This window comes from Tachypleus tridentatus, chromosome 1, assembly GCF_004210375.1.
Source record: "Tachypleus tridentatus isolate NWPU-2018 chromosome 1, ASM421037v1, whole genome shotgun sequence".
Lineage (NCBI taxonomy): Eukaryota > Metazoa > Arthropoda > Merostomata > Xiphosura > Limulidae > Tachypleus > Tachypleus tridentatus.
Window position 1 is genome coordinate 61,171,393 of NC_134825.1, and position 19,536 is coordinate 61,190,928.

General features: G+C 33.3%; 1 protein-coding gene across 4 annotated transcripts in view; it reads right to left on the reverse strand.

The window, feature by feature from the left end:
• The window catches only part of LOC143249760 (uncharacterized), a 184,741-nt gene extending 171,769 nt beyond the window's left edge, over nt 1-12,972 (reverse strand). For all 4 annotated transcript variants that reach the window (XR_013027938.1, XM_076500169.1, XM_076500157.1 and 1 more), the window contains exon 1: nt 12,830-12,972. The gene's annotated coding sequence lies outside the window, so the exon portion shown is untranslated. The remainder of the gene's footprint in view (nt 1-12,829) is intronic.
• Between the last annotated feature and the right edge of the window lie 6,564 nt (nt 12,973-19,536).

Consider the following 19,536-nt stretch of genomic DNA (forward strand, 5'->3'; position numbering starts at 1 on the left):
ATAGTATTCTGTTTATTATTATAGCATTCTGTAACATTATATTGTGATCTGGTTCTACTGTATTTTTAATTATCCTAATTTGTACTTCTTGTAATTTGATTAGGTAGAATTACTTCTGATTATATTTATACTTTGTCTTCTTAATGCTGTTTCCTGTATAATTTTTCCTGCTTAAATGTAACCTGTAATTTTGATAACAATTCACATTTGGATTATATAAAAGTGTAAGTATATTACTCCAAGTAAAGTTTTATTTTGTTTTCTAAAAGTGCTTTGTTTAACTTCTGTTGTGTTATTTGCTTTTTTTCTTATTATATTTTGATCCATTTGTGTATTTATAAATATACTGAATTGTGGTTTGATTGTTTTGGGGTTATTTCTTTATTATGGTCTCTATTTAATTGTAAACTTTAGCCAATTTGCATTATGTAATATCATTTTGAATTACAATTCTTCATGTTATTGTATCTTTACTGTTTTGATTTATTTGTCTTCAAATAATGAAACTAAGCTATATCTAAAGAACTGTCTTATATTTTTATTGTTTTTAAGTTGTATTTTTGAAATTTGGCTATTCCACAGTCATGTATCAGTTAGTCACAATAATGATGGCATGTAAGTAACATTAAAGTTTCTCTAGAGTAACTCATGAGAAAAAGGGATAAGTTGTAATAATCTGAAAAACAAACCTTTTCAACTACATTTTAATATTTTGTTGGTTTGTAAAGGCCTACTTTTAACAAAATTAAACCTATATCTTAAGTAAGAATGACAAACCTTCTTAGTTATAATCAACTTCAGACTACTCAGCACTTTCATTGATTTGTTTGACCATTACAACTTGAAAGTTGATCTTAAGTTCTTGGACCAACATATCAAACACGATGTAGTAGTCATTTCAACTACATTTTAATATTTTGTTGGTTTGTAAAGGCCTACTTTTAACAAAATTAAACCTATATCTTAAGTAAGAATGACAAACCTTCTTAGTTATAATCAACTTCAGACTACTCAGCACTTTCATTGATTTGTTTGACCATTACAACTTGAAAGTTGATCTTAAGTTCTTGGACCAACATATCAAACACGATGTAGTAGTCATTTTGTATTAACTTTCTTCCAATTGGTTTGAAACCAGAGTTTCAGAATAGTTGCAGTCTCAGTCTCAGAACAGATCACATGTAGAATGTTTGTCTGTCACTACACGAGTTTTACATAGTTATTGATTTTCTATACAAATTAAATTTACAAAATCATATTACAAAATTAGTTCACAAGTAATTTCTAATAGTTAATGTGACCATTTTTGACATCAATAACAGTTTGGTATCTTTGTAACATTATGTCTGCCTCATAAACCATAGGAAGGGTACTGAATTGTTGGAAACAGTTCAGAGGAAGATAACCAAAATATCTTTGATAGAAAGGTCTTGATATATGAGAAAAATTTAAACTCTGAAATTTTCTCTTCAGTAAAGACAAGTAAAAGGAACCAGATGAAGTCTATAAAATAGTTAATGTAATTGATACTGTCAGATCATTATCTTTTTTTCACACTTAATGCTGAGAATGGTAGGATTACGAGACAAAATATAAATATTTGCAGGGTAGGGGTCATCTTCAACGACAATTTTATTTTTCTTACAGGATTGTTGGCTTCTAGAATGTGTTGCCTTCAGCTGTGGGGAAAGCTATAAATTTATGGGAATTTATAGATATAATGTATAATTACTTGAAAAAGTTTATATATAATATATAGTTTAGTTAGGTGAATGGGGCAACCAAGATGGACCAATGGGTCCTACTTTGCCCTTAAATGTAATTTTCTCAAAGTTTTTGATGTAATTTGATGAATTTTTTTTTCCTCTTGATGTTGTACCCCAAGGCCTTCCTTAGTATAATTGGTACTTTAAGTAACCATGGAGTCCCTGTTCTACAGGGTTAAATTCTGGACTTTGTTAGCAACCATTCCATATGCGAGAGATCTCCAGCAGTTTCTTTCTTTTCCAAATAAGCTTGACATTTTTTGGATGTGTGTTGGAGTCATTATCTTCTTGAAATATGACATTCTATCTAATCAGCATATGGGCTAATATACTGTACTATTACACTGATCCATGGTTCCATCACATTTGTAAAGATTGCCTGCATCATTCACAAATATTGCACCCCAAACCATCACAGAACCTATTAAAGCACTTGTCTGCAACCTTTCACTGATTCTTCAGCAAGCATATACATACTAAATAGAATCAAACAGTTTAAATTTATGCTGGTATATCCAAAGCACCTTGTGCTACTGTTCTAAAAATCAGAATACATGTTGTTTTGCAGAAGCTAGTCTCTTTGCTTTATTCTCTGCACACAAGAGTTTTCTTGCTGCTACTGTTCCCCAAAGATTACATCTATGCATAGTTCCCGACACTATTTCTTGAACCTTCATTTGTGTATGACTTGAGAATGTCCAAGGATTTTCACACTTTTTGTTCAATTTTGCAAAAAACAGGTTTTTAATGTTTAACATTATTTTCATTTGGTTTCATCCTCTATCTTGTCTGATGCTACAGAAATGGGTCACCTTATTTTTGTCTAATATTTACAGTACTTGGTGAACAGTGAAGAAATTCATCAGTTTCTCTTGAACTCCAAACTGCATCATATAGGTTTGACTCTTAACTCTGTTAAAGGGTGTTTTCTTCTCTCTATATGGCATTTTAATGGCACTGTCAAATTATATTATTAGTACTGCAGGATATTTTGGAAAAACATTATCCCCTATAAACCCTCATGCACCTTAATGAAAAATTCAAGTGTTTTCAAGTATGATGGTTAAAAAAACTAAAGGTGGACATGTAAGACAATGATTCATAGTTTTATACCAGGTCAGACAACTAGATAATCTAAACTAAATTCTTATAAGATTTAGTATTGAATTTTGGAAACTTTTATTTCTGCATGCACTTTATTTTGCTGTCATGAGTTTCTTCAGGTCAGAATCTAGTTCTTTGGTTTTATTTTCATTTTTAGCTTGAACAACTTTAAAAAAAATCTCCTGAACTAAATCATATACTCTATTATATATTTAATGTTACTTTCATCAGAAGTATTTGTTCGGATGTTTAATATATCTTGTTTTACTATTACACTTACTATAAAAAATTTTTTTGTTTTAGAATACCCTAATCCTCCTAACCTGGCTAAACCATGAGATACACTGCTGGCCAAAATATTAAGGCCAATGAACATAAAGAAAAAATATGCATTTTGCATTGTTAGACTCAACCACTTATTTGAGTAGAACTGCAAAAAATGAAAATAAAAAAAGGGAAAATAAAAATAAGAAAAGGGAAAATAAAAATAAAAAACTGACATTTAATAGGGAAAATGTGAACACTATGAAATTTACATAAATACAAAGTGGTCAAAAGTTTAAGACCATACCAAAAAGAAGTCCTAAACAGGGTAGGAAGTGCCCAACAAGAGGTCTCAGTAGTGAGTTGCACGGCTGTCATTGCGAATAACTTCAAACATTCGCTTTGGCGTGGTCAATATAAGCATTCGCAGAAGGCTGGCTGGAATGTTATTCCAAGTGGTGAGGATGACTTCACCAAGATCATGCACTGTTTGGAACTGACGTCCATTTCTATAGAATTCCCTTACCATCCACCCCCAAATATTTTCAATGGGGTTCATTTCAAGCGAACATGCTGGATGGTCCAAAACAATGATGTTATTTGCCATGAAAAAATCCTTTGTCCTGCGGGCATTGTGGATTGCAGTGTTGTCCTGCTGAAAGATCCAGTCATTTTCACACAAGCGAGGGCCTTCAGTCAATAAGGATGCTCTCTCCAACATGCCAGTGCAGCCAGCTACTGTTTGATACCCCTGTATAACCTGAAGATCCATTGTTCCATGGAAGGAGAAAGCACCCCAGATCACGATGGAACCTCCTCCACTGTGTTGTGTAGAAAATGTCTCTGGTGGGATATCATTATCATGCCAGTAAAGTTGGAAGCCATCTGGACTATCCAGGTTAAATTTTTCCTTATCAGAGAACAAAACCTTCATCAACTTTTCTTCATCCCATGTTTGGTGCATCTCAGCAAAGTTTAACAAAGCTGTTTTGTGGTGTGGAAGGTGGCGTGGCCTTTTAAAATGTTTATGGTTTTTAAAGCCTTTCTCTCGTAGATGTTGTCTTATTGTTCTTGAGCTGCATTCTGCATCCATAAGGGCCTTAATCTGTTTCAACAATTGGCTGATGTCTTGCTGGACAACCCATCGAATCCTGTTTGGAATTTCTTGGGCCAACCACTTGAAATTCTCATTTTGTATCCCTCAGGGTCTTTGCAAAGAAATTTGCAACAGCAGTTTTACTGTGGCCACTCTCACCAGCAATGGCACATTGAGAGAGACCTTGCTTTTGCAGCTTGACAATTCTGCCATGTTAAAACTCTATCAATGTTTTAGCCTTTGCAATGTTTTTGCCCAATGTAACACAGGAGATGTCAGTAGGAGATGTTGACAACGCTAATGCTTGAACACAAATTACTACATTTCGTTACATGTTTACCGATTAATGCTTCATTTCAGTATGGTCTTAAACTTTTGACCAGCTAGTATTTAGGCTAATTTCATAATGTTCACATTTTCCTTATTAAATGATAAAAAAAGTGTTTTATTTTTATTTTCCCTTTTCTTATTTTCATCTTTTGAAGCTCAACTCAAATATGTAGTTGAATCTAACAATTCAAAATGCATATTTTTCTTTATGTTCACTGGCCTTAAGATTTTGGCCAGCAGCTTATTACTGTTGTTGTTTTTTTTTAATTTTGAGCAAAACTACACATGGGCTATCTGCACTAGCTGTCCCTAATTTTGCAGTGAAAGACTAGAGGGAAGGCAGCTAGCCATCACCAACAGCTCTTGGGCTACTCTTTGACCAATGAATAGTAGGATTGACTGTCACATTATAATGCACCCACGGTTGAAGGGGCGAGCATGTTTGGTGTGATGGGGATTTGAACCCGGGACCCTCGGATGACAAGTCGAGCCTTATCCACCTGGCCATGCCGAATCTGAGATATTACTGCTTTTATAGCTGTAAAATACCATTAACAGTGAAGTATACAACTGATGAAACAATATTCTAATCTTTATAAGTATACGTTTAAGGACAATATGGTTAAACTCTTGATGATGAGAAACCCACTTGAATTAAAAATGTATCTCAGAATGGCTGGTGTGGGTATTGACACTTTTATTGATAAGCAGAGAACGTTTCGACCTTCCTTGGTCATCTTCGGGACCAAGTTAAGTCGAAACGTTATTCTCTGCTTATCGGTAAAAGTGTTAATACCCATACCAGCCGTTCTGAGATACAATACGGTTGAACACCTAAAATTAGTTACTACGTTGGTAGTTAGAATTCTCTAAATAGATAACTTTATATAATTGGAAGTTTATATTAATTTGTGGTTATGTGTTGCTTTTCTCTCATATTTTATATTAATTGTTGCAAATAAAATGGAAAAAAATAAATAATTAGCCAATTCTGATGTTTTAAACTACAATTGCTCTATTTCATACATACAGCAAACAAAAACTACTGGAACAAAATGGAGTGTTCTAATAAATTTACCTTTACACACACAAAGGCAAGTAATGTAATTTATCTGCATTAAAATGTTCAATAACGCTCACTATTTCCACGTTTTCTTTAAACTACAGAGTTCGAGTAGCGACTCACAGAAATTAACAACAAGTACTTTATTCACATATGGCTTAACAAAAACAATTTTTCACGTGTTACACAAGATTGAAAATCAATGTGTTAACACATTTAAATGTTATCTGTGGTGCCGACATTTCATATGTCCCTTCAAAAATATAAAAATCAACAAAAATTCTAAAAAAAATAGCACTTGCTCCTTTTGAGCTTGGTTATTGAAGTGTAAATCAAACCCGTATGCTTAAACTATACAACTTGCAAATCTATTGCGCTTACACGTCACAGAATTGTGCTTTTCAAAAAGAGAACACATCCTGACACAACTGAAGAATTCAACTGAAGCACAGTTGGTTCGAACTGTGGGCTAATGGCATAAATAACGAAACTTTTAGTTTGCCCAACAGACCAGCATGTGAAGTCACGGCACGCGCACTTTTCTAACGATACCCTTTAGCGAAAAATGGAAAACTCATAACGGCCAGCGCGAAAAAAGCGAGTTACAGGAAAATACGTTACGGTATGACCTCACTATAACACTAGCAGGTCCAGGAATTTCCGAAGAAGGAGGCGTAAACTACTGCGCTCGGGAATCGATGGGTTTGTTTGTTTTTGAATTTCGCACAAAGCTACTCGAGGGCTATCTGTGCTAGCCGTCCCTAATTTAGCAATGTAAGACTAGAGGGAAGGCAGCTAGTCATCACCACCCACCGCCAACTCTTGGGCTACTCTTTTACCAACGAATAGTGAGATTGACCATAACATTCTAACGCCCTCACGGCTGAAAGGGCGAGCATGTTTGGCGCGACGGGGATGCGAAACCGCGACCCTCAGATTACGAGACGCACACCTTAACACGCTTGGCCATGCCGGGCCTAAAAATAAAACAAATGAGTGTGTGTTTGTGTGTTTTTCGTATGACAAAGCCACATCGGGCTATCTGCTGAGCCCACCGAGGGGAATCGAACCCCTCATTTTAGCGTTGTAAATCCTGAGACAAACCACTGTACTAGCAGGGGGCGAATCGATGGGCATCTTTAATGTGACAAGAATTTGTTTTTAGTGCAAAACCGTATTTCGATATCTATTGGATTTACCGTGAGGAATCAAATCCTGAATTTCTGCGTTTTAAGTCTGTAGGTTAACCGCTGACCCACCGGTGGCCAAGTGACAGGATATTACGGAAAGAAATTCCAGAGACGTCTTAATTTGTTTGGCAAGGGAATTACTTTCGCCCTGTTCTGGACTTACTAGTGCTAAAGGATTATTTTATTTTTGTTTCAATAAATTAAAAAATATCTAAATTCAAAACGTAAGATAAAATATTGAATAAAATGCATGTTTTGTGGGTATGCGGTTCACGAACATTTTTTTTTTTTTACTGTGTTTCGCGCAAAGTTAAGATTCCCTAACGAGAGATAGCTGCATCTATCAATCGATCCATACTTAATTTTGGGCTGATTAGGCTATAAGAAAGGCAGCTAGCAACACTTGCCGCAAACTCTGGAACTACTTTTATCAAACTCATTAGGGGTCTTTGACTGTTACTCTGATATTGCACATCACTGCGCCAAAGTCTGGAGTGCGTTTATACATGTCACAAACTATGCAAATTAACTACTAAACCACACCCACCCCACCTTCTTACATATGCTTGGATCTTCAATCCTTAAAATAATAAGATCATAGTCGATGGTATAGGGTATTTCGGAAAAAAATTAAAATTTGAATTGTATGATTATAGATATATGTTAATAATTTCCTTTCTTTTTCACCAGAGGCGAAACAGAAAGGATAATCTGTGACGTAGAAACCTAACGCATTCCTAAACTGGCCATATCCTCTGGTGTAGACTGCAGTGTCGCCTATTCAAGGCCCAGTGGTATTTCTTTGGTTTGTTGACATAAGTTGTACAGATGAACTATGAAGAGGTGAAACTTCAGCCCACAGCAGAGAGTACAGCCAATCAAGGAATGCATTGGACCTCTACGTCACAGATTCTCTTTTCAGTTTCACCTCTGTGAAAAGTAAAATATTTAATTACATATACACACACACACACATTCATTAAACTGTTGGTGCGCTATATAATATCGAGTACTCAATTTGACGAAATGTCACAACATTATTCACATACCGAAATTAATTTAGGTCACTGTACGGTGAAGTAAAAAGAACTCAAAACCCCATAGGTATTATATTTCAATTTGTTAACTATACCGATAAATCCACAACACATTTATACCTAAACCTGAACCAACGAACAACTTAATCATTAATTCTTGTTCAGAGAAATTTTAAGAATGCCCGCTAATAAACCAGTTCACGTCATGTATGTATATTGAGTGTGCGTATGTTACATTGTATGACAACTTAAAACGTTATGAATGCTGTAAACGTGTTTTTCATGTTTTGGAAATAATAATACCTGTACGCAGTGTTGAAATGTTGATTTCTGTGCATATAATGTGAAACGTATATATATATATACAGGGCCACGTTCTCTATATATTAAAGAAAGAAAAAATTCACATTTTACTGTTGTCAAAAACGAAAAATCAGTCTTTGATATTTAAACTTATTTTCCTTAAAATAAAGAAAATATAGCACTAAATTTTGTTCTCAAAAACAGTTATATCTTCAGTAACAGTACTTGTGGAACCTTGTTTCTTAACAAATATAGTTGATAAAGAAACTGAATAAAAGTTTGTTTGATTCTGAAATACTTAGGGTTTGGATATCCTTCCTACAGGTTATTGGAATGGTGGAATGAGACGCCAGGAACTATGAGCTTCTAATACTTGGACTGTGAAGTAACAGGAAGTCCAGCTACAAACTTGTTTTAAGAGTAGTCATAAATTTGCTTGATGACATTGTATAATGTTGATACTGGCTATTTTAAACTTTTATTAAATTTCTGCATGAGGTAAAATATTCTATTTCATTTGACGTTTTGAGGTTTGTTTGTTGTTGTTTTTTTAAGCGGCAAGCGACCTTGAAGGACCAAATGGCCTCATATCATTTTCCTTTATCTAATATATTATATGCATGCACAGGTGCACAATCAGGATTTTTTGTTTATTCAGAAGACACTTTCAACCCACCAATTTCTAATATTACGACTAATAAAAAATAGTATTTATGTAAGAGAATAAAATACTTACAGTATTAAAAGTTTTTGCATAATGTTCTGAGTTCACTTCTTTAAATTTCTACCTCATTATTTATATGTTTATATCAGTTTATTAATTTTAATATATAATACATTGTTTACACATATCTTACAGAAAATGTTAAACTTAATGGTATATGTTGTTTTTTTTCATACAAAACCAATTTAGGTGACACCAAAACCATTTTTATGATTACTCTGAGACAGCTTTTACTTTTAACAGGAAAATTACAGGATTTTTCTTCTTTTGCATAACATGTGGTCATTATTATAAAAACAATTTGATGAAAATAAATAAAAATTGAGTTCTACCACAAAACTATAGTAATATTCAAAACAAAGTCCTTAGTTAATACTAATATACAGGGGATGGATATGTTTGCCAAATAAAACATAACTCATAGTTGAAACACTGTAACAATGCTGTAAATATATTCCATGACATTATAATGGTTACTGAGTGAATAATGAAAAATGTAAGTGTATTTCTCATTGTGTTAAAGTATTTGAGATATCACTTTTTCTGGAATATAAGTTTTCACACACATATTTAAAATGTAACACTTCACCTCCTTCCTAAGCCCTTCCCTTCATTATTTGCAGGTATGTATGTATGTATGTATGTATGTGTACAACCATAGAATCAGTAATACTGACTTGTAACTGTAAACATAATCAAAGTAGTGAGAAAATAATTCCTCCTTGCATTTTTCAGTACAATTAAGTTGATTAATTTTCATTTAGGAACTGGTGCATTTAAGGTTGTATTATGGGTTTTATTGGCCCTAGGATTATCAACTTATAGAAACCCCCTCAAGACAGAACCTCTACATGCAATATATTTATAGTCACAGCTAGAGGCCCAGTAAGACCATGCTTTAATTTGGGGTTGGGTGCATTCATAGTGAGAAAAACCTTAGTTTGAATACTTCAGTAATATGTATTGGTTGAACATTTAAGCTGTCAATATTCTGTATTAGTGTGGCTTCAAAACCACATGGCCAGTCTCAAAAATTAAGTTTTCATTTTAATTTGGGACACACATAGTGCATTACTTGTAGGAACTGCAATTTTTTTCTCAAAAGCTTGAAGATACCAGTTTATTTACAATTTACAGTATATTCTTGACTGGTGTTTATATGTATATGGGTGTACTCAATTCTTGAAATCTTCAAAGGCTTGCTTACATAATTTTTTTTTCTTCTTTTTAAAGACTGGTTAAAAAAGTTGATTACTGACTTTTATGGGCTAAATAACATTCCAACACTTTGGTCTTATGTTATTAGAATTGATTTTTGTACATATATAAATCAAAAGAGATTTAAAGTTTCTTAATATTCTGTCTATAACAGTGATACAAAGAGATTGAAAGCTTGAATACTTTACTTTTTTTATGTCAATAAAGCACCAAAAATTTCTAAGACAAGATTTGGATTTAATAGTTTTATCTTTTTCTCTAAACTTATCTCTATGATAATTTTTAGTTTAGAACATTATGTTATGTTAACAAAAACAAAAATCAGAAAAACTCTGTTGAGAATGAAAACTGGACCAATAAACATGAGGCTTCAAGATGATTAATTGCCATATTTTCCCAATACAATAAAAATAATGTTTGTATAGTTTATATTCTGGTGTTTACAAAAATTAGCACAAAAATGTTTTTCAAAAGTTAATTTCAAAAAAGGGGGGGTATAAACAATTTTGTACATTTTGATAATTACACATACCTACAATCCTAAACACAGAAAGACATCCTCAATAATTACACATACCTACAATCCTAAACACAGAAAGACATCCTCAATAATTACACATACCTACAATCCTAAACACAGAAAGACATCCTCAATAATTACACATACCTACAATCCTAAACACAGAAAGACATCCTCAATAATTACACATACCTACAATCCTAAACACAGAAAGATATCCTCAATAATTACACATACCTACAATCCTAAACACAGAAAGACATCCTCAATAATTACACATTCCTACAATCCTAAACACAGAAAGACGTCCTCAATAATTACACATCCTACAATCCTAAACACAGAAAGACGTCCTCAATAATTACACATACCTACAATCCTAAACCCAGTAAGACATCCTCAATACCTTTGCTTTTCAATTGCTACAGGCCTGTCTGTCAGTGCAAATGTATAACTGGTGATTTTTTAAAATACAATGTTGCTTTACTTATAATGATTCAGCCTTTTCTGGAGGTCTTTATACTAACAAGATCTTGCTTGATATAATTTTTAACAACTTAAGTCACAATTATCTTCATTTTTTTTACCACCAAAGGTCACAAAATAATATATTTGTACAAAATGTAATTAAAATCAAAACACAAATGCAGTCACAAAATTTAAAATTACAAATTAAATAGTACTGACGGTACCTGATCTGGCCCATCTCTTTACTATGATAAAAAGTAATAATATCAAAATTACTTTCAACCTTAGATGCACTGTTTTTATCCAAATAAAAATTTATTTGAAGTGTTACCTTGCAATTAATTATTTTATTTTGATTCCTCACAAAATGTTTCAGATAAAAGATTATCTTAAACACAGCAGGAAATTAAATAGATTAATATACTGAAGGTTGGTTGCATAGCAGAAAACAAAGAGATTAGCCGAGTTCAGTCAATGGTATAAAGGTACAAGTGGTGTATCTCAAGAATATACACTAGGACAATTCATACTTCTCATTTATATGAATAACACTGATAGGGGCACAGTCATGAAATGGTTGAGTATGCTGATGATATAAAAATTTGAAGACTGGCTAGCTGTAACAAGGATGTTATGATTTTATAGACTTAAGTTAGTAAGTTGGACAAACATATGGTAGCTTATCACAATAACAGTTACACATAATTAAGATGGGAATCCTCTTAATTAAGTAGTTGAAAAATAGAATCTTGAGATATTAGTTGATACAACTCTCAAGCTTTTGAGACTACTATTTAAGATGATAAAGCTAAGAGAATTTTGAAATGTATATAAGAAAAATAATTCCAAGTCTAAAGATGCCATAATTTCATTCTGCTAGTTATGCTTCATTTGAGTGCAGTTTTGGGCCACTTATAAAGGACAATGAGTGCATTCAGAAAATCGTTACCAGCAAATAATTTTGGGGATGTATGGTCATCATATAACAATAAGTAGAAATATTTTAACTTAAACTTGTAAAAAAAGAAGACACAGAATTGATCTGATTTAAGTCTTCAAAGTTATTGAGAAAAGTGGTAAAATTGATGTATCATATTTTTATTGTTAAATTCTGAGTGTAGCAGGATAAAGTTAGGAACTAAAGATTTAGGAAGCTCAGATGTCTCCAATTGAAGCAATTTAATATCATTTGTCTGGTGGTATATCAGTGAAACAAGTTGGGATCTAGAGTGGTAAATAGTACAACTTCATAAGAATTTAGATGCTTTATTCAAACTTTTCCAAGCATCAATTTCACCAATGTTTCAATTTATCCTCTAAAATGTATGGCCATAGTTTCTTTGCAAGAAAAACAACACAATACATATGACATACAACAATTAATTGTAAGAATAGCTCATTCATAAAACTGCAATTTCAAAATAAACTATATTTCATATTAGATGTACTGAATAAAGAAGTGCTGAAGGTAAAGCTTCAACTTAACAACTTTGAACAAATGAACAACTTAATATGTCAAGTCTGACAGTTTACAAAACATATAGCCAAACTATATATTAGCTATTTTTTGTCATGAACTGTTAACTTTAAGTGTATCCTTATAAGGTTACAGTCGCAATGACAAAATGTTTCATTTTTTAACGAAATGGCTAACGACATCTAACACTAACAATTAACATTGGTTTAACTTATATTTTGAATTATTTTATTCAATTAATTAAATAATAAGTTAATTATGTCACCTACCGTCCGTCCTTCATCTTTACTTTAGTTAAATATCTTCTGGAATCTTATGTTAAACCTTAATACTTCCACTTGGATGACCAAACAGTAAAAAATACATTTCATTTCATTTTAAATTAAGCTCAGCTGTTTACGTTCTACTATCATTGTTGGAAAGTTAAGAAAGCGCCCTCTCGTTTTATATATATTGTTATTGTTCCAGGTTTTTGGTTAAATCAAAAGTATTTTGAAATAATTCACATAACTTTACTATACTTGTGAAATTCACTGTTATAAGCTTCAAGATTTATGCATACTCTTAAAGATAAATAGATATCACTTTTGTTTTGAATTTTAGTAATTTTCTTTTTCATTATTATTTCGTAGAATTTATTGATAAAAAACAAGTTTATCGGATGTGAAAAGTATATGACAAACAGAAAAGGAAAAACGTAAAAGGTGGTTTAATTTAATAATTGAGGCCAACATTTTAAAAGGTTCGTTCTTTTACTCTGCAAACCACTTTTAACGTTTTGATTTATTTCGTTTGTGCTTTCATATTGCATGATTAAGTTCAAACGAAACAATAACGAATAATAATTTCAATCAAACATTATCCGTTTCATAACTTGAATATATTTATATTATGATATTTAATTTGAATTTACCTATTCAACTGAGATATTTCCACCATGTTAGGTTTGAAACATAAAAGAATATACGACGAACGCAATTTTCAAATTCCCACTGGAAGAAAGAGCGATTTTGATTTTAAAATAAAAGAACATTAAGCTAACAATTTTTCGGGCGAGTGCACGAAGCTCAGCAACAATTTTGAAAATAAACGAATTAGTCATAAATAAAGCTCATAAGGTTTTATTAATGATACAAAAGAAGATGTCATTAACAAACTAACATGAATTCATTCACCACTTGAAGATCGTATAAGGTTCTTTAGCGTTTCTATTCATTTAAAAATGAATTAGTACTATCAAATCAATGACAATCTTGGAGAAATCTTCAACTTTTGGACGTTATTATTTGTTGAATTTTGTGCAAAACTATTCAAGAATTATCTGCATTAGCCATCACTTGACTAGAGATAAAACAGTTAGTGAACACCACTTACTACCAACACTTGTAATATTCTTATCGAATAGTGAGATTTGTCCATTTCTTTTACAATCCACAGACAGCCATAAAATGCTGAGCGTGGATTTTTTTTCAATGATAACTGGCAACAGATCATGGAACATTAGATGTACAGTCCGGCAAAATAATTAATGGTTTGCGCTTGGTTTCAACAAGTTTTTGACTGGGCTAAAACTATGGGCAAGCTGTGCCAACGTTTCAAGTCAGTGGGAACCTTAACTATCCATCAAGTCTAGTTCAAAGCTCAAAAGAGGGATGCTATTCATCACCTGGTTACAAGTTGAATGACCTATGCCATTTATGTGGGAAGGCATATCCTCCACTGACATTGCCAATTTGCAAGAATATTCTCATAGCTAGGTTCGTTGACAGACTACCAAGTGAGAGTATGTTGCAGCATCAAGGTGTTAGATATATTGTCACCTTGGTGGATGCAGTATCTATGAAGACTAGGTTCGAGGTGGTTATTTTGAAAACATTGCAAAAGATGAAAAAGACTACAACATCCCGTTATGGATTCTTCAGTGAGTAGGCAGAGCTTTCCAAGCCCTCCCATGACTTGTATGCAACAGCAGATGCTAATTACATCTTTACTTAGATTCTACTATAGAAGGAAAGTTAAAGCATCTACTATTTTGTGGTTTGATGAGTATTTTAAAAGGAAAAGCCCATCCAAAAAAGCTAATCAGAACTAGTAGTTCTTAACTACTTATAAGCTGCAGGAAAGTGGTTTAAGCTATGGCTGTCATGCTTAGCATAGACATCGGCATTAATGTTTGATAAAAACACCTCTATGAAGCACTAATGATATAACCAGTTTTGAAATACTGCAAATGTTAAAGGATGAAACTGTATAGCATTCAGAGAGTGAATGGTTATCTCCAGTAGTGATTGTTATAAAAGAAGGCATACCAAGGTTTTTATGAAACAATATGGTTTGTACATATATTACATTGTGCCATTTGGTCTGTGTAATACACCAATCATTTTCGAAAGGTTAATGGTACTTATACTGATAGGGATGCAATAGAAAAGCTTTCTGGTCTACCTAAATGATATCTTGGTGTTTTACTGTACACATTAAGATCTGCTGCTGAGTACTCAAGCATATTGTTTCTCTGAATAAGAAGGCAGGATTGAAGTTGAAATAAGAAAATGTGTGCTTATGAGTATGCAAGGGGAATTTCTTGATCATATTGTCGGCAAAGATGGAGTCCGTACAAATTCTGTGAAAATCATAGCTGTACAAGATGACATTCATCCTTACTTTTGCATTTTATAATAGATATTTTCTGATAATTTTTCCAAGATTGTCATTACCTCATTGTTATTTGCGCTTAATAAAATGATTTGTGTTTTAGATGAACTACAAACCATGTCTTTAAGTTCCTAAAATGTGATCTATTTGAACCTCTTATTTTACTATAACCATAACAAGATTGTCAACTACTGCTGAATACTTATGGCAGTGATACTACAATTGGAATAGTAATGTTGCAGTTGCAGCGTAAAGTTAAATGTACAATCTCATGCATAAATTGTATGTTTACAGCTTCTAAATGTAAATGCTGCATGACGAAGAAAGAAGTACTTGCAGCTACAATATTCATCAAACGTTACTGCTTTACTTGTATGGTAGAAATTCAACAATTATTCAGGCTGTGCATGAATGAATTAGCTCATGTAAATTAAAAATTAAGAAAACATTATTACGGATTAGATCACATTCGGCAGAAGTATGACATTTTTGTGAAACTTCACTTGGGTCTACAGCAGTGAAATGATGACAGACTATTTCAATATGTAGTAAAAAGTTATATGTTCATTTAATATCCTAATCCTAAACATTATGTGAGATTAAAAGTATTTGTATAATGCTATTGACAACTCACACAATAAAAGATTCTACGAGTGATTGAATACCATAATTAATGTTTCAGGAGTTACTGTAAAAGCATTTTAAAGATTAAGATTAAGTAGGCGTGCTCCTTACTGTATAGCAAGGTGAAGCACTACAGCATATATTTAAGAACATACTATGACTTCTTGGATATTACTGAATTACGATGTTTTGTTGATTGAAAGATCAACGAGACTGAAATGGCATTGCAACTCACAATTTCTGAGCTAAAGAGCAATTTCCAGTGACGAGATATTTGTATGACATCTTGTAAAGAGCTTTTGTTTATTTGTTTGTAGCTACACAATGGGCTATCTGTGCTCTGCCCACCACAGGTATCAAAATTCAGTTTCTAGCATTGTAAGTCCACGGACATACCGCTGTGCTACTTGGAGAGATTATTTAGCTGAGAATTTTTCAGAGAAACCTAATGACACTAAATAAACTTACAGAAGAAAAGTCATTATTATTGGTTTTAACATTTAAAGTTAGCAGCATTCAGGTAGCAATTTATATAGTTAAAATTTGTAGAATGTTTAATCTGAAGTTTATGGAGCAGTCATGCAAAAGCATTTATGGTTTCCAGATGAAAAGTGAGTATTTGTTTGTTTGTTTCAGTTAAGAACAAAGATCCGTAAGGGAATATTTGTGCTGTGCTCACCGTGAGTATCGAAACTCAGTCTGTAGCATCATACGCCTTCAGAATTACCGCTAAGCCATGGGGAGGTGTGCAGTAAGGGAGTTTTCTTATTTCTCAGTTTTTCTTTAAGTAGTTATAGTTATAAGTGTAATGTCATTGCTTAACTTGTGCATATGGAGGCACTGTTATGTCTCCTGCTTCAACTATTCATGCAGTCAATTATTACTGGGATTAATATGGTTGACATTGGATAACTCTTCCATCAATTACCCAGGCTAAATTGGATGACAATTTCTGCATTATGCTAATCCCAAGGTTTTAATGGCAAATTTATGGTAAGAACTAACTAACTTCATTCTGAGACGATCTATTCCTAAACACAGTCAAAGATTTGCCTTTCCTGTCACAGGTAATCCATCACCATCATTATTTGTCTAAAAGACATCTTTTGCTGCACTTCTTCAACTTCAGCAATCTCCAACTCGACGACTAGCTCCGACCCGTGCTCTACCAGTTTTCCAAAGCTGTAGCATCAGCATTTATGGCTAACAGTTCACTTTTATGGACATACTGAACCAATTATTGAAACTAACAACCCCGACTAACCACATGGCAAAGTAGTCACAGTTCACTTTATAATGACTCAACATTCTACATTCAAAGTAGATACATCGTTTCATTTTGTTCCAGGGTCATATTTAGATGGAAGCATCCTCAGCGTTGGCTGTGAGAAAAAAGCCTTGGAAGGACTAGGATGTTCTGTTCATTTGCTGGGCACCAATGCAGTTGTGCTGCAGCGAGCAGAGTAAGCGTTTTGTTTATCCTCTAGAAGGGTTAAGTGCTGAAAGTATCGGCAACATTTAAGGAGGAAATTAATCTTTTGCATGTGTAGGAAAACAGAGGCTAATAATGTATTTTAGAAAGTTAGAAACACTTCTAATAGAACTAGTAGTAGTTATTGCTATTAAGGCTATTGTTCCAGGGGATTCTTCCTGTCTATAGGATAGTCTGGGAGATAAATAAAGAGAAATTAATTATACGGTAAAACCTGTCTAAGGCGGAATCGCACGGGACCGAGTAAAATTTCCAACTGAGACAGCGAACATGCATTTCCTTAATTATATGTAATTCTTTATCTTAACACTATACATGCTTGACTCAAGGGAAGTAAGACGTTTGTGAATAAAGTTACTGTACTGTTTATGGTATATTTATTGGAATAAGAACAAAAGTAGACATTCAAAATATCCATAAGTACACAAAATCTCAATCAAATTTATTTGAAGAAAGAGTCCAGTTTTAACTGTTTCGTTTTTTAATGGGCTTTCTCATTCGGTTAAAAGAGAAAGCCAAATCTACGGCCTTTTCATGAAGTTCATTTTCCCCCTTTATTTTTGCATACAATTTGATAGCTTTGTTTGTTTTTGAATTTCGCATAAAGCTACTCGAGGGCTATCTGTGCTAGCCGTCCCTAATTTAGTAGTGTAAGACAAGAGGGAAGGCAGCTAGACATCACCACCCACCGCCAACTCTTGGGCTACTCTTTTACTAACGAATAGTGGGATTGACCGTCACATTATAACGTCCCCATGGCTGAAAAAGCGAGCATGTTTGGCGCGACGGGGATGCGAACCCGCGACCCTCAGATTACGAGTCGCACGCCTTAACACGCTTGGCTATGCTGGGCCCAATTTGATAGCTTTGATGTAACTTAACACTTGCGATGAAGTAGAAATTTCTATTTCCTCACTATCTTTTCATTTTGTTCATCTTCTGAATCTCTCACACTCTTACCGTCTTGCGATTCTATTATAGTTTTTTACCAATTTCATCAGTTTCTGTTAAAACATTCTTGTCAATTTTCACAAAACTTTCCGCGTTCACAAAATTATCCACATTAATCTTCTCAATAAGTGTTTCGGTTTCACTAGAATCGTCATAACAAACAACTTCTCCACAATCTCCGCCATTATCAAGAATAAAACCACAGTTTCGAAAGCACTTTATCACACATTCACCTTTTACGCATTTGATTGAATGACTTAAAAATGCAATTGCATTTAACACGTTAATTTGCATGGTCATTTTAGATGCTCTCTGTAAGTTATCCATGTTTGCAATAAGATGCTGAAGCATCAGTTTTCTGTATTTCAATTTTATACACTGTATAATTCCCAATGATGACGAGAAAACTCACTTGTAGAGAAAAATATATGTGTAAAAACGGCTGGTTTGGGTTGAGAAAATTTTTATGTAGAGGAGCGAACAACGTTTCGACTTTCTTCGGTCATCGTCAGGTTCACAAAGAAAGAAAGAGGTTACTGACCGATGACTGAACACATGTTTGAAAGAAGCTGTGTAACTGAGTGTAGAAATGTAGAAGGCGTGCTTACATAAAAGGCGCTCCTATACATAAAATTTTTCTCAACCCAAACCAGCCGTTTTTACATATATACTGTATAATTCCATTATCTAGTGGCTGTAGAACGGATGTTGTACATGGAGGTAGAAAGACTAAACAAACATTTGAAAGTTGAACTTTTGGATGACAAGTTCTATCATCTGGAAAAAGTAGAATATTCCTATTTTCTTGTTCCATTCTTTTATTTAATTTGTTCAAAAATTCCTCGAATGTAGCACTTATCATCCACGCTTTATTATTCGCTTTCCATTCCACAGGAAATTGATTCTTCCTTAAGTTTTTGAAACAGCACGGATTTTCACTTTTACCTATTACCCATGGTTTCTTTAGTTTTCCATCAGCAAATGCGACCAAAAGTACAGTCAATCGTTCTTTTCTATAGCGACCTCCGGAATAATGACGACATAAAAAAGAACAGATTATATTTAACCAGTACTTACTGTAACAAAATGTCCGTTTGTAAGGACTATTAAGTTATATATATGGAACCTTAAATTAAGTTCAGAGAGTGGAAATGGCAAGAATAATTAAGATGAAGACAAAGTAAGAGGTAGATAGTAGTGTAGTGTGGTAATGAGGTACAAAGACAGTATTAATGGTAAACTAAATTATTATAA